The 15,233-nt window shown below is 38.9% G+C and overlaps 1 protein-coding gene across 2 annotated transcripts in view; it reads left to right on the top strand.

The window, feature by feature from the left end:
* The window catches only part of LOC149166739 (uncharacterized), a 332,498-nt gene that overhangs the window by 157,149 nt on the left and 160,116 nt on the right, over positions 1 to 15,233 (top strand). The window lies entirely within an intron of this gene.

Below are 15,233 nucleotides of genomic sequence, written 5' to 3'. Positions count from 1 at the left end.
AAATGTGCATTATTCTCTAACAAATATAGTAAAACTTGAGGCATAACTTTTTTTTTGTCAATTAACTGTATATGTAGTGTGACATCATCATTATATCAACACATCTCTAGCACTCTTTTCTTGACCTGGGATCACTTAAACCTACAAAGGCTTTGCAATTGTAAATTCCTCTTATTCTATCCATGCTAATGCATGGCTTTATATTTTTCTTACGAGACTTGGTTCTTGCTCACAGCGGACTTAGTTCAAATATGCATGGTATTTGTATTTTAGATTGTTTTATCTCACCTACCTCATTGTAAATATTTTATAAGTGAATTGGTCAAAGATGATTGTTCAAATAACATTATATTTTATATTTGTACATCTAGGCGACTTGGTCAATGGTGATCACACCACTAATTATATGTTGAAATTTGGGCAGCTATGGGACAAATTTCCCCATAGCCCTAGAAGAAGCCCAACATGCCACAAAAGAAGAATTCAAATTGTGCAAAGGAAATTATTACTAATATGTGGGCAAGTAATTATGAAAAAGAAAAAAAATATATCGTTAATTCACGTGACATAAAACTCGCGGAAGAAAATTAAAGAAAATGTTTTTAAATTTGAATTAAAGGATTTCCCTCCAAACTCTAAAAGTCGGCTTGACTCCATTAGGTCCCGTTCAAATTTTAGAACGACTATAAATAAAAGATTAAAACTCATCCCCAAGTGTAATTCGCATGATAAAAGGTCTTTAAGGTTATATTTGTGAAATGGTGCGAATATTTTGTGGCTCAAATTCTATTGTTCTGTAGTCCGCATTGTTCCCTAGGGCTTGTATACAATTTATGAGAATCGCATTGACGGTGTGGCTCACATTTATTAGATGGCTTGTTGATTTCTGAAGCTCACATCTATTTACTTATGGCTTGTATATCATTATTTGTGGCTCACATATCTAACAGAGGCTTGTACTCCCTTTCTGTGATTTGTCCGTTGTGGTTCGCACTTATGTCTTTTCTATGGATAGAAAATTTCTGTGGCTTGCTTTTCTATAGTTCGTATTTACCTGTGGTTTGATCATATCCTTGAGGCTCGTTTTCCTTATGGATCACATCACATTCACTGTGGTCCAATTATATCTCTATGTTTCGCATTTATTTGTTTGCAACTTGCATATCAAATTTCAGAGGCTTGCAACAGTGTATCTATGATTTGACTTTATTTCTGTAGCTCACTTATTTTTCTGTTGTGGCTCATATTGTTTATCTATGGCTCATATTTGAAACTCAGTGGATCACACCCTTTTGTTGTGGCTCACTTTTATATTTCTATGATTCATTTTGTTTTTCCTATGGCTCTCAACTTACTATGACTCGCTCTCTGAGAATTGCAAATCTGTGGCTTACATATGTGACGCGCTTTCCCAATGCTCTTTTATCCTTAGATATATGGCAGTCTTTCTATGATGATGTTGTGTGGCAGCATGAAACATATTACAACATTCCTGAAACAATAATTTACATAGGCAGGAGACAATTTCCTTTATAGCAAAGAGACAATATTCTATGACAGGGTTGTGATGGTAGAGTAATCTTCAGGAACAATAATTTTTATGACAGCTGTTGAAAAGTAACTAGGTTTAGTCTTCATAATGACATGTACTTGTGATTTTTGTAAATGATGAAAAGAAGAAAATAAAGTTATTATTGTAATGCCTTGCTTCATGGGTTTCATGAGCAAGAGGTTTTATTTTAGATGGCTCCCATTGCGAACCTTTAGGATTTATCATAAAAGTCATATAGAGTCAATGTCATGTATGAAGAATGTATATGAGTCAATAGAATGGTCTAGTAGCCCTCCAAGACAAGCACAAGATATTTCTTCCTCTTGTCGACTTCAAGATGAAGTGAAGAACTCATGGCGGCTTCACATTATGGAGACACACCTATTCACATACTCATGTCGGCTTATTTATAGAGGGAAACCACTATATATATGGGTGAAGGCACTTCACATTTCTACAGTCAAAAGTTCGTATGTCTTTGTGATTTCGGATGGACAGTGGCAGAGTGATGTTCGGATATGTCTCTTTGTGGTTTCAGGTGGACAAGGGCAGTGAGAAGTTTGGATCATCTTTGAGATTCGGATGAATGTTTTAGATAAGAAGTTTCGGTGCCCTAAACAGAGAAACATAGTTCGGTGAGGAGGCTACTATTGTTGAAAAGCATAACTAGGTCCGGTCTTCATAATGACATGTAATTATGATTTTATGTAATGAGATATAAGGAAGAAAAATAAAATTATTGTATTGTTTGCTTCATGGGTTTCATGAGCAAGAGATTTTATTTTTGAGTCAAGACTCCCATTGAGAGTCTTTAGGAATTATTTGTCATCTAGTCATAAAATATTAGAGTCATTGTCATGTAATGAAGTCATGTTACACTTTGTAAAAGGTCAAACTTGTCTATGTAAAGTATCCTCCAAGACCTTGTCACTTATCCTCTTCAAGTCGGCCTACAACGATGGAAGAACTTGCTAGAAGAAGTCGGCCTAACCACTAGTGATCATGTCGGCCTAAAGGACATGTGTTGAGGTGTATATATAGCCACACTCGGCCTCACTTAGAGGCAAGCAACTTGAAAAGTATTCGGTCAAGCAGAAGTGCAAAGAAGAGGTCAAGTAAAAGTGCAAAGAAGAGGCCACAAAGAAGAATTACGAAGAAGTGACAAGAAGGATTCTTCTGGGCATTAAGAAAGAGAGTTTCTTCTGGGCAAGCGAAGGAGAGTTTCTTCTGGCAAGCGAAGAAGCGTTTTCTTTTGGGCAAGCAAAGGAGAGTTTCTTTTGGGCATAGCCAAGGAGAATTTCTTTTGGGGTCAGCGAAGGAAGTATTCTTCTGGGATACTTGTTCTGGGTGACCGAGCTAGAGATCAAGATCATAGAGACCGAGATTCTCTAGGAGAAGCAGAGAAGAAGCAGTGTGAAGGATAGAGACCGAGTTTCTCTAGAAGGAGCCGAGGAGAGTAGTTCGAGATCAAGAAGAATGTCAAGGAAGGGAAGAGGCAGAGCATCAAGGTTAGTGACAAGGTTCTTGGGAGGATACTAGAGTCAAGGGTCTTTGTCATGGTCTTGGTACTCATCAATTTAAGATCTAGAAGAAGAATTTTGATCGGGTTTTCCTCTCAAGAGGTGAGAGGTTTTGGCCTTGGTTTACAAGCCTACATACTATGTCACTTTTCTTTTATTGTGCATATTGGTAATTGTCTTGATGAAAAGAACACAATAATAACATAACGAAGAAAAGACTATAAGCTATGAAATAAAAGTATATCACAAGCAATTATCAAGTAGAGAAATCTTTTAACTATTCACGCCCTAGATTTCTCAACATGTTATCGGAGCTAAGGTGCTGAAGTCAAGAAGGGGCATTCAATCAAGTAGACACATGAGAATCGAGCTTCAAAGAAGGATCAAAGCAAGTCAAAGAACTCCAAGCAAGAAATCAAGATCTTCATCATACCAAAACCCCAGATCGAAGAAATATACTCTAAGCAAAAGTCTTGAAATTATTTTCAAGAAGGAAGCGTGAAGAAAGACCAAAACCCTAGAAGCACATTTGAGATCATTAGTCATATGGAAGCTCTTCAAAACTAAGGAAGGCTAGATCGAAAGGCAATCTTCTCTTTATTAAAGCAAGGATCTCATTTGGAAGAAGATCATCCTAAAGAAGGCAGTCTTCCCTTGTCAAAGTAAGAACCTTCTTAAAAGGATAATCTGAAGTAACAAGTTCGTCATCGTTATTCAGTTGAAGATTCTATCTTCACAAGTAAGTACCTTTTTCTTATAATCTAATATAATAAAAATGACCTCATGTTTCAAGGAGAACCATAAGTTGGTTGGGATATCAAACTTCTTTGTATGGAAAAGAAGGATAGACATAGTCCTCAAAATAAATGAAGTCATTGATCATGTCTGTGGAAAGATCTCCAAGCCATCTGAAGAACCAACATTATCTGAATACATGAAAGGGATCTAAAGGCTCAAAAGATTCTTAAGGAATCTATAAAAAATGCTTTCATTTCCTATATAGCTGAGCTGGAGACATCTAAAGAGATATATGATGAGCTGGTAGAACTTTTCTCTAAAAGCACGATAGAAAAGACCATATCACTTAGATCTGATCTATATTTTGAAGGTGTCAAAGGATGAAAGGATATCTTCATGCCTTTCAAAAGCATCTCAAATAAAAAGTCAGTTGCAAGATCTAGGAGAGATGGTATTTGATAAAGAAATGATCTTCGTTGTTCTAAATGCATTCACTGATGAACAAGGTAACCTCATATCTACTAAGGAAGAGGAAGCTATCCCATTCATCAAATTATGGTCTCTATGCAAGGTAGAAGAAGATAGGTTGAAGAAAGAAAGTGACAAAAGATCAGATAAAAGGGATCAATCAGTGACAAAAAGAAAAGGGAAATTTGGAAAGTTTGGTCCTCAAAAGAAAAGGAAGAACATGGCTAAGGTAAGATGTTATGAATGTTAGGAACTTGGGCACTATAGAAGAGATTGTCCTAAACGTAAGAAGGACAAGAGGGATAAGGAAGAAGCCCATATTACTAAGGAAGTGAAAGAACCTGAGACAAAGAAGCTTAAGAAGGAAGAAGTAAAAGATCTCTACTATGACTAAGATGATCTTCTTCACTAGAAGGTACTTTTCACTTGTAATTTATAGATAGGAAGCAATGTAAATAAGATAGGATGCATCAGATTAGAAAATAACATTGTGATAGAAGCATTAGAAGTAAGAGCTCTTGACATGGGAAGCAAAAAGAATGTCTGGAATAAATTCTATTGAATAAGAGCTCTTGGAAACCTCATTGAAATCTCAAGTGATACTTATAGAAAGAAGTAGAGGTCATCATCGACTAAGATCACCATATAATAGTCGATAAGGAAACATATCCTAGGTGGGGATATGAAAGATCCTCAAGTCTCTCCGATGGAATCCTTATCGGAGGATTCACCAATCTAGAAAGAAAGCAAGTGTTTCATCAGGAATTCCAACTCATGGGATTCAAGGGATGATGGTATGATGACATAAAAATGAAGTAGGTCTAAAGGATAAAGCTCTTTCGTTGTTGCAGGAAGTCTGGATGACCCAAAGGAAAGATGCGGTATGTATGCTTACATAGGTTATTATGAAAGTCATGTCTTATGGTTGCAGATAATATGGATCACTATTTCCATCTTGGGAAATATGATCAAAAGAAGAAATAATCTCCTCCTCTGAAAGATTGCAGAAAGGCATAAGTCACACAAGATAAAATCAACATAATATGTTCTCATATGAATCATGAGGAAGCTGTCTACAATGAAGGAACTTTGATTGGAAGTTCCTGGGAATGAAGTGTGTGAAAAGAAAGGAAGAGATCATGAAAATATGCAACAAAGGTAGAAGGCATTCAACCTCCGAAATCAAGAAGAGTTGACTAGAATATCTCCCTGAAAAGATATGAAGACTCTGATAGGAGTTGGAAAAAGATGGAGACCCTTGACAATGAATATCTTTAGGAGATGTGTCAACATGCATGCAGGATGCTGATACCTACAGGAAGATGTCATGATGAAAGATCATCACAAAGGTAATTATGATTTAAGTGTTCATTTCTTATTTTTGAACTAATATCTGGATGGGCTTATGTAGGTCTGCCAAAGAGAAGATCATAGATGACTTCTAGGAAAACCATATAGAAGGATGTAAGATCCCTCTAGAAAGTATGGCATGAAGAAAGAAACATGACATGAAGCAAAGCTAGATGGAAAATTGATGGATCACTTTATGATGACTAACTCATGGATGAAAGTGATGGATGGTCTGTGCCCTATGAAGAAGTCCCCCAAAGATGAAGACTCCACAACAAAGAAGAAATTCATGACATCGAAGAAGAAAGGAGTTCTTCAAGTAGTTGGTTGTCTCATCATCTCCACTTGAGGAGCTGCTGTAGGTCCCTACTTAAGAGGGAGCCTGAAAATAAGTTTCTTACTTGGAAGAAACTTGGAAATTCCTAAGCCAAGAGGGAGCTTAGGTACATTCCTTTTGTAGGAATGAGTACATTCCTTTATTGGAATATGTCCTCCCTATCTGAGAGGGAGAGATAGACACGTCATTCTGGTCTTCACTTGGGAAGACAAAATGGAGGATTGGGTAATTATTTGGCATCCGATACTCTTTGAGGATGAGATAGGGCATCCAATAGAAGAGTAATCATGGAGGACCGATATTCTTTGAGGGCTGGGGAGTCCAAGATAAGAATAGTCCTCATGGAACACACCCTGAGTACCCGGGTAGGGGATGTTCCAAGAGAGACAATGATGAGAGTGTCTATAAATCATTGGTCTCGCCAGCATTGAGCTCAGATCTTGTGGAGAGATGGAGCTGTTAGTCAAGGCCTTGCTATGTAACAATGCTGGTTGATATGATGCTATACAAATGAGTTACTAATCTGAAATTCTTCTTATGAGAAATTCTTCAGATTGAGAATGTCCAAGTAGCATTATGAATACCACCCTAGTTACGAGGGAGTGTTGAAAATTGGAACTAAGTTCAGTCTTCATAATGACATGTAATTATGATTTTATGTAATGAGATGTGAAGAAGAAAAATAAAATTATTGTATTGCTTGCTTCATGGGTTTCATGAGCAAGAGATTTTATTTTTGAGTCAAGACTCCCATTAAGAGTCTCTAGGAATTATTTGTCATCTAGTCATTGTCATGTTACACTTTGTAAAAGGTAAAACTTGTCTATGTAAAGTGTCCTTCAATACCTTGTCACTTATCCTCTTCAAGTCGGCCTACAATGATGGAAGAACTTGCTATAAGAAGTCGACCTAACCACTAGTGATCATGTCGGCCTAAAGGACATGTGTTGAGGAGTATATATAGGCACACTCAGCGTTACTTAGAGGCAAGCAACTTGACAAGTATTTGGTCAAGTAGAAGTCTGAAGAAGAGGTCAAGTAGAAGTGCAAAGAAGAGGCCACAAAGAAGTAGTGCGAAGAAGTGACAAGAAGGATTCTTCTGGGCATTACGAAAAATAGTTTCTTCTCGGCAAGTGAAGGAGAGTTTCTTCTAGGGTCAGCGAAGGAAGTATTCTTTTGAGATACTTGTTTTGGATGACCATGCTAGAGATCAAGATCATAGAGATTGAGATTCTCTAGGAGAAGCAAAGAAGAAGTAGTGTGAATGATAGAGACCGAGTTTCTCTAGAAGGAGCTGAAGAGAGTAGTTCGAGATCAAGAAGAATGTCGAGGAAGGGAAGAGGCAGAGCATCAAGGTTAGTGACAAGGTTCTTGGGAGGATACTAGAGTCAAGGGTCTTTGTCATGGTCTTGGTACTCATCAATTTAAGATGTAGAAGAAGAATTTTGATCGGGTTTTCCTCTCAAGAGGTGAGAGCTTTTGGCCTTGGCTTACAAGCCTGCATAATGTGTCACTTTTCTTTTATTGTGCATATTGGTAATTGTCTTGATGAAAAGAACACAATAATAACATAAAGGAGAAAAGACTATAAGCTAAGAAATAAAAGTATATCACAAGCAATTATCAAGCAGAGAAATCTTTTAACTATTCATGCCTTAGATTTCTCAACAACTGTGAGGTGAGAAGTCTAGGAGTTCTGTCTAGCTATATAATTCGGATCACAGTTGTAGTGACAAGCGAAGAAACAAGTTCATATATCATTGACAGTGACAAGCATTTCAGTAAGAGGAACTCGAATTGCAGTAACAAGGATTCCGATATTGCAGCAAGTGACAAGTTTGCAGTATACATAGTGATGAAGTCTCACCATAGTGTCACAATCTTGGTGGAATCTCAGTAAGGGTCTCGGTACTATATCTGTGCCATCATCGATGAGATGTCTCGGTAATATGACAACATGGCGGTCTCACATTAAAAATAGATCTCGGTGTCAAGACAGTGATAAGATCTCGGTGGTGACAATGTCTCGATGCTAAGAAGGTTGAAGTGAAAGAGGAGACAAGAAGAATGGTGACTGTCAAGAGAACTTGTGTCTTGGTCTTGGAGTGACTAATAGGGCAAGGGTCTTGGTCTTGGTATTCGTCAATTGGAATCTCTATAAGATGAATTTTGTGTGGGTTTTCCTCTCAAAGAGTGAGAGGTTTTGGCCCTGGCTCATAGCCTACATTCTGTGTCTCTTTTCTATTTATGTTCATGCATTGGTAGTTGTTTGATGAAGAACAACACTAATAATCTAAGTAGAAGAAGATCCTGTTCTAAAGTTGTAAAAAGCACTCACAAGCAGTTACTAATAATGGGAAATCACCTACTTCATGATGCCCTAGATTTCTCAACATGGTATCAGAGGTAAGGTGACTAAATCAAGGAAGGGCATCTCATCAAGGTATAGTCAAGGATCGAATCTCCAGAAAGACATCAAAGCAAGTTGAAGAGATCTACAAAGAAAGGCAGCCCAAAGTATAGACATCTAAGAGAAGCACTTCAAGGACAAAGATCACATCATCTTGGAGAAAGTCGAAACATTTCTAGATCTGCACTCATTCACCACCGAAAAGGTCGAAGTATCTTGAAGGCTAGCTATCCAAAGAAGGCTAAAGAAATTGTCATCATCTTCAAAAGGCTATAAGGCAAGATCCCTCTCATTGAAGCAAGGATCCCCTCCTTATCCTTAGAAGAAGATTATCCAAGGAAACATCAAGACATCTTCATCAATCACCATCATCAAAGGGAGCTAGATCAAAGGCGTTGTCATCATAAAAGGGGCAATCTCTTTTATTGAAGGAGTTCATTTGGAAGATCATCCAAAAGGGCACTAATACATCTTCAACCACCATCAAAGGGATCAAGTTGAATAGTTCATCTTCACTTTTAAAGAAAGTATCTTTTATTCTATAATCTAATCTGGTGAAATGATTTCGTTTTTGCAAGGAGATCTATAAGTTGGTTGGGTCATCAAACTTCCTTGCATGGAAAAGGAGGATAGACATAGTCCTCGAAGAAAGTGAAGTCATTGATAATATCTATGGAAAAGTCTCCAAACCATCCGTTTCTGTATCTGGATCCATTCCGTATCCTGGTAACATAAGTTTTTGGTTGAAACCCTAGCCTTCTTTTGCATTTTGTAATCTATCTCCTTATGGAACTAACAATTTTTTATCAAGTGTGTAGAAGATCTATTTTTTTTGAACCAGATTTTAAGCGTGTGGTAAGTTCTTGGCTAAACGAACTCACTCTCAAGTGGAAAGGAGCAAGAACCAACATCGAGTTATTTCTGTCAAAGGATAATCTGAAGATTTAAGAGGGGGTCTATACCCTAGCTCTCTAAGACATCTTATTATTAAATCAAGATCTACTTACTCATTTGATGCACTTTTACTGAATAATATAGCTTTTCAAAGCTTATTTAGAGGGTTAATCCCTTATTGCTGGCACAAGAGCAAAGGTGTCCTCATGCTCTTGTTGCTTGCAATTTGTATTTTTAAGTGTATGTTCTCATCATTTGTGATTCGATTTCTCCTGCATAAGATCTAATCTTCCTCTTTATTTCCTGTGCAGTTCCTTGTGGAGGCTTGAAGACTAGGGTTTTGAGAACGATTTGGAGGGATCTATGAGGAGGCTTGAAGGATCAAGAAGATTACAATTTTGAGGCCATTCATATCCTTGGCTGTGGATAAAAAAGAGGGTTTCTCTCCCTCTCTTGCGAAATTTCCCTCTTGAAAACTTGAACGTCAAACCCTTGAGTGAGATCCATTGGAAGAATAAGCGAGTTGCCTCTCTTGAGGAACTCCTTCATTGTAGCATTAAGCATTGTAATTTTCTCATTTGCATTTTGTATTTGAGGAAGGGTATTTCTCTTTGAAAGAGGACCTATTGGTGATTGCTCTTGATTTCTCTTTCTTTTTGCAAGTAGATTCTTCACTCATTTTGCTTCACTTTCACTAATATGTACTTGCTTCATCGAGTAATTTCATTTGCTTCAGTGATCATTAACATAAGCTAATCTCACTTTGATATCATTATTTGTGCTCACTTTACTAATTGCTAATTTGATCATTGAATGTGGAATGGTATTTTCTATTGGATTATCTAAGACATTTCACACTTGAAGCATCTCATTTTAATTGTCAAATCTACATCTCATTTGAAGCACTTGTTTTAACCTTACATCTCATCTCCTTTAGTAATTTTGTTTCTCTAAAATTTACCTCCAAGCATAAGATTGGTTGATAGACTTTTAAGAAAAACTTCCTCAACTATCATTTAATTTCCCAAGATTTGAGTTTGGAGGAAAGGTAAAACTGTTAAAATTGGCAACCAGGGCAAAACTTCATGTGGCTCATCTTATTCATGGCTAATAATATTTTTATTAGATTCCTCTCGTCGAGAGGTGTAGGATTGATATAAAGATCATCCAATTCCGATAAGTATTCATGGAGATATGAATTTATTTTGATTATGGAATTATTATCAAGCCGACCTACAACTCATGTAGGCTCAGAAGCCCAACAGTTGCATCTATTCACCCACCAACCTTGTGTATAAATATAAGAGGACTTTTCCTCATTTGGACTCACTCATCTCATCACATCTCTCTCTCTATTGCGCAGATATGAGTCTCTTCTCTACTACGCTGAAATGGGTCTCTCTCTCTCACACATGTGAAGCCGGAAGCTGTTGAATTTGAAGCTGCAACTGCAGAAGTAAAGATTGACTTGCGTGGCCTAGAAGATCTCCTCTTTGGAACTGCGCTGTAGGTTCATCTGAACCTCCTTTGAAAGCCGCAACTTTTGGTGGTGGAATGAAGTCAATCCGACGGACGGTTTGCAAGATATCGACTGCCCTAGTTTGAAGCCGGAAACTGCTGAAACTGAAGCTGCAACTACAGAAGTAAAGATTGACTTGCGTGGCCTAGAAGATCTCCTCTTTGGCACTGCGTTGTAGGTTCATCTGAACCTCCTTTGAAAGCCGCAACTTTTGGTGGTGGAATGAAGTCAATCCGACGAACGGTTTGCAAGATATCGACTGCCCTAGTTTGAAGCCGGAAAATGCTGAAACTGAAGCTGCAACTGCAGAAGTAAAGATTGACTTGCGTGGCCTAGAAGATCTCCTCTTTGGAACTGCGCTGTAGGTTCATCTGAACCTCCTTTGAAAGCCGCAACTTTTGGTGGTGGAATGAAGTCAATCCGACGAACGGTTTGCAAGATATCGACTGCCCTAGTTTGAAGCTGGAAACTGCTGAAACTGAAGCTGCAACTGCAGAAGTAAAGATTGACTTGCGTGGCCTAGAAGATCTCCTCATCTGAACTGCGCTGTAGGTTCATCTGAACCTCCTCTGGAAGCCAAAACTTTTGGTGGTGGAATGAGGTCAATCCGACTGTCGGTTTGTGAGATATGGTCTGCCCTAGTTTGATAATGAAGCCGCTAATGCTGATGATCTAGGGTTTGCTACTGCTGATATGAATCGGATTTATTGTACTATTTCTCTCTGCTGAATTATTGAAGATAAAAGAAGATTTGATCAAAGGGTTTCCCCACACATTGTGGGGTTTGTCCCTGGCTAGCCGCCACATCTTGTGTCTCTTGTCTTGGCTTGTTTTCTGTCGATTGTTTAATGTTCTATCTGCACTTTACTTTATGTACATGTGATTGCTAATCGGTGGAATATAATAAGAAAAAGAAGTAAACTGTTATAAGCATAGAACATACCATAACTTAACATGGTATCAGAGCTGAGGTGAAGACAAAGCCCGAGCAAGAGCAAGAGCACTCATCGAAGAGAATATTGGCAAGGCTATCCTAAAAGAACTATGGGGTTCTCAACACTCGTTCCTGCTGAAGACAAGCTCCGTGAGAACGCTGACTATCACGGATGGAAGATGTCTATCGATCTAACCCTTGAGAATCAAGGAGTGTTGGATCATGTGAGAGGCAATATTGTTGAGCCTCCATCAAATGCATCCGCTGCTGCCTGGAACAAATTAAAAAATGGAGAAGTCAAAACAATAGAAGATCTTCCGGGACTCTATCGACAAGCACTTGGAGGCCTACATCTCTGAACTGGACACCTCCAAGGAAATCTACAATAGACTGGTGAGTTTATTTAAAGTTAATGATGGAAATCAAGTTTTGTTTCTTAGAAATAAGCTGAGGGAAATCAAGAAGGGTAAAGATGAAAGTATGCAAGCATACTTCTTAAGAATCACCGAGATCAAGAACGATCTCCTATCTGTTGGGGAAACTATTATTGACAGAGAAATGGCACTCGCAACTCTTGGAGGATTGCCATTTGAATGGTATGTGTTCAAGACTACTCTTTTGAACTATAATGTAATTCCTGGTTTCGAGGAATTAATGGCTAGATGCATTCAAGAAGAAACAAGGGAAGAAGTGCAAGAAATGCCCATGCCTAAAGGTCCTCCTGCTGCCTTTTCTTCTCATGCAAAGAAAAGAAATAATTTCGGGACTAAATCAAAAGGAAAGGCTGGACCTAAGGCTAGAAGAAAATGACAATGTTACATTTGCGATAAAGCAAGTCACTATGTATGAGATCATGAGCATCATGATGAATGAGATCATGGACATAAAGGGCAACATGAGATCATGGACATATAGGATAGCATGATGATGATGCACACTAGTTTGAGCAGCATTATGATGGATAAAATCATGGACATGGGCAGCATGATGATAATCATGATTAGAGAAGCATGGTACAGTATGCAGTGGTGCAACTCGAAATCCCTCTGATGGCAATCAAAGGAATGACAAATTCAACAGCAAAGGTAAGAGGAGAGCTAGGAATCAAGGAAGAGGACAAGCATTCAAGAAGGCTAGAAATTCTAGGATGTATTAAATGCACATGACCTCAAAAGGAACCTAGTGTCCATCTTGGCAATGGAATACAGAGGCTACAAGGTAACCTTCAGCAATGGCAAGGTATGTATATGGAAAAATAATGTTAAAGTTGCCTTTACTCTTGGGTTTAGTGTTGATTCATTATATCAGGTCAATGGAAGTCCACTAGGTGTCATGTCTTGTGACACAACTCTTTAGTCCGAACTTTGGCATCGGAGGTTTTCCCACCTTCATTACAAAGCTCTACCCGATGTAAGACAGATGGTAATAGGGATGCCCGAATTCCAAGTAGAGAAAGAAGGTGTATGTCCGGGATGTGCCAAAGGAAAGCTCAAAATGGGACCATTCCCCTCAAGCCAAAGCAAGACCTCCGATATATTACAATTGGTTTACTCAGGCATACCTGAGGTTGGCATTAAGAGGGAGACTACTACACCACATACACCTGAGCAGAATGGTGTAGTGGCAAGGGAGAACCACACGATGATGGAAGCTGTCCGGGCCATGCTACATGATCAAAGACTTCCAAAGTTTCTATGGGCTGAAACTACAATCACCGCCGTATATGTACAAAATCGATGCCCTCATCAAGCATTGGGTTCCTAAATTCCTGAAGAAATGTTCACCACCGGTCAAAGGGAAGTCGTGATTAGTCATGATGTCACCTTTGACAAAGATATGGCTCTCAGCAAGGTGGACAATCTGCTGACTTTGAGTAGCTCTCAAGAAGCCGACACCAGGGAACCGAAAGAAAAGGATGATGAATCAATGCCTGATGTAGAAGAACCCATGGATCCGATTGATCCTCATCCACATGAGCCTTCCTCTTCTAGGAAGAGGCCTTCATGGCTTAGGGGATACTTGATGATGCTGAAGGACATGCTGCACCCTGAGGAACCTTCCATCAAAGTAAGAAACTTAACAGGTATCAGGGATACCTGACCATCATGAGCATGATCATACAAATTGAACCTTCATCATTCTCAGATGTCATCAAGCATTAACTATGGAAGGATGTTATGACCATAGAATATGAGTCTATTATGGAGGATGATGTCTGGGAAGTAGTTCCTAGACCCTGGACAAGACAATTGTTACTTCAAAATGGCTTTACAAGATAAAGCATGCAGCAAATGGAAGTATGGAAAAGTATAAGGTTCATTTTGTTGCTCGTGGTTTATCCCAGAAGGGAGGTATAGACTATGATATTTGCACCTGTTGCCAGATATACGACCATCCGCTTGATCATAGCCCTTGTGGCTTCACAAGGATTGAACCTACATCAGATGGATGTTAAGACCGTGTTCTTGCATGGTTCTATCAAAGAAGAGGTCTATGTGGAGCAACCTGAAGGATTTGAGATTTATGATTGAAAATCTCATGTATGCAGGTTGAAGAAGGCTCTTTATGGGCTAAAGCAAGCACCCCGAGCATGGTATGAGAGGATCGATAGCTACTTGATGAAGCTGGGATTCACTAGGAGTGAAGCTGATCCTAACCTTTACTTTAAGGTTGAATATGACAAGCCTCTCATACTGGTGTTGTATGTGGATGACCTCTTTCTAACAGGTGCAAACCCTCTCATTCACAAATGTAAGAGGGAGATGGCTTTTGAATTTGAAATGAAGGACCAAGGACTTGAAGTGTGGCAGAAGCCAAGGGAAATTTTCCTATCTCAAGGAAAATATGTGGTAAATATATTGGAAAGATTCGGTATGATGGACTGCAAGCCTGTGACTACTTCAAGGATCTTAACTTTTAGAAGTTATATGGTAGTGATGTCGGACCAGACTTGGGAAATGCCTCTGAGTTTCAAAAACTCATTCGCATTGATGTTCTTGGTGAACCTCCGTCCGAACATATGTTTTGCAGTTAGCATTGTGAGCTCATATTTGGTTGAGCCTCACTGGATTGATGCCAGGAATCTTCTGAGATGTCTTCAGGACACAATCTCTCATGGATTAAGATACACTGCCGGAGATGTGCGACTACTTGGATATACTAATGTTGATTGGGCAGGCAGTGTGGTGGACCGTAAGAGCACTTCCGGGTACTGTTTCACCTTGGGATCTGCTTCGATATCCTGGATGAGCAGGAAGCAGAAGTCGGTGGCTTTGAGCACCGCCGAAGCAGGATATATTGTTGCTAGCATAACCTCGTGTGAGGTAGTCTGGTTGCAAAAGCTCTTCAGTGAGCTGTTTGGATTTACATTGGATACCACTGTGATTCTCTGTAACAACCAGAGGTGGGATTCGATTATTGAGGAATCCCGTATTCGTCAATTGCTCCAGCAGATAGACATCATCTGGGATATGGTAAGTCGATGAGCAAGGAAGCTCCATCACATTAAGAT

Source organism: Pinus tabuliformis, chromosome 5_1 (assembly GCF_031772625.1).
Source record: "Pinus tabuliformis cultivar Carrire ecotype Pingquan chromosome 5_1, CPIR1, whole genome shotgun sequence".
Classification (NCBI taxonomy): Eukaryota; Viridiplantae; Streptophyta; class Pinopsida; order Pinales; family Pinaceae; genus Pinus; species Pinus tabuliformis.
Note: the sequence above shows the minus strand (reverse complement) of the source record. Positions and strands in the feature narration are given on the sequence as shown.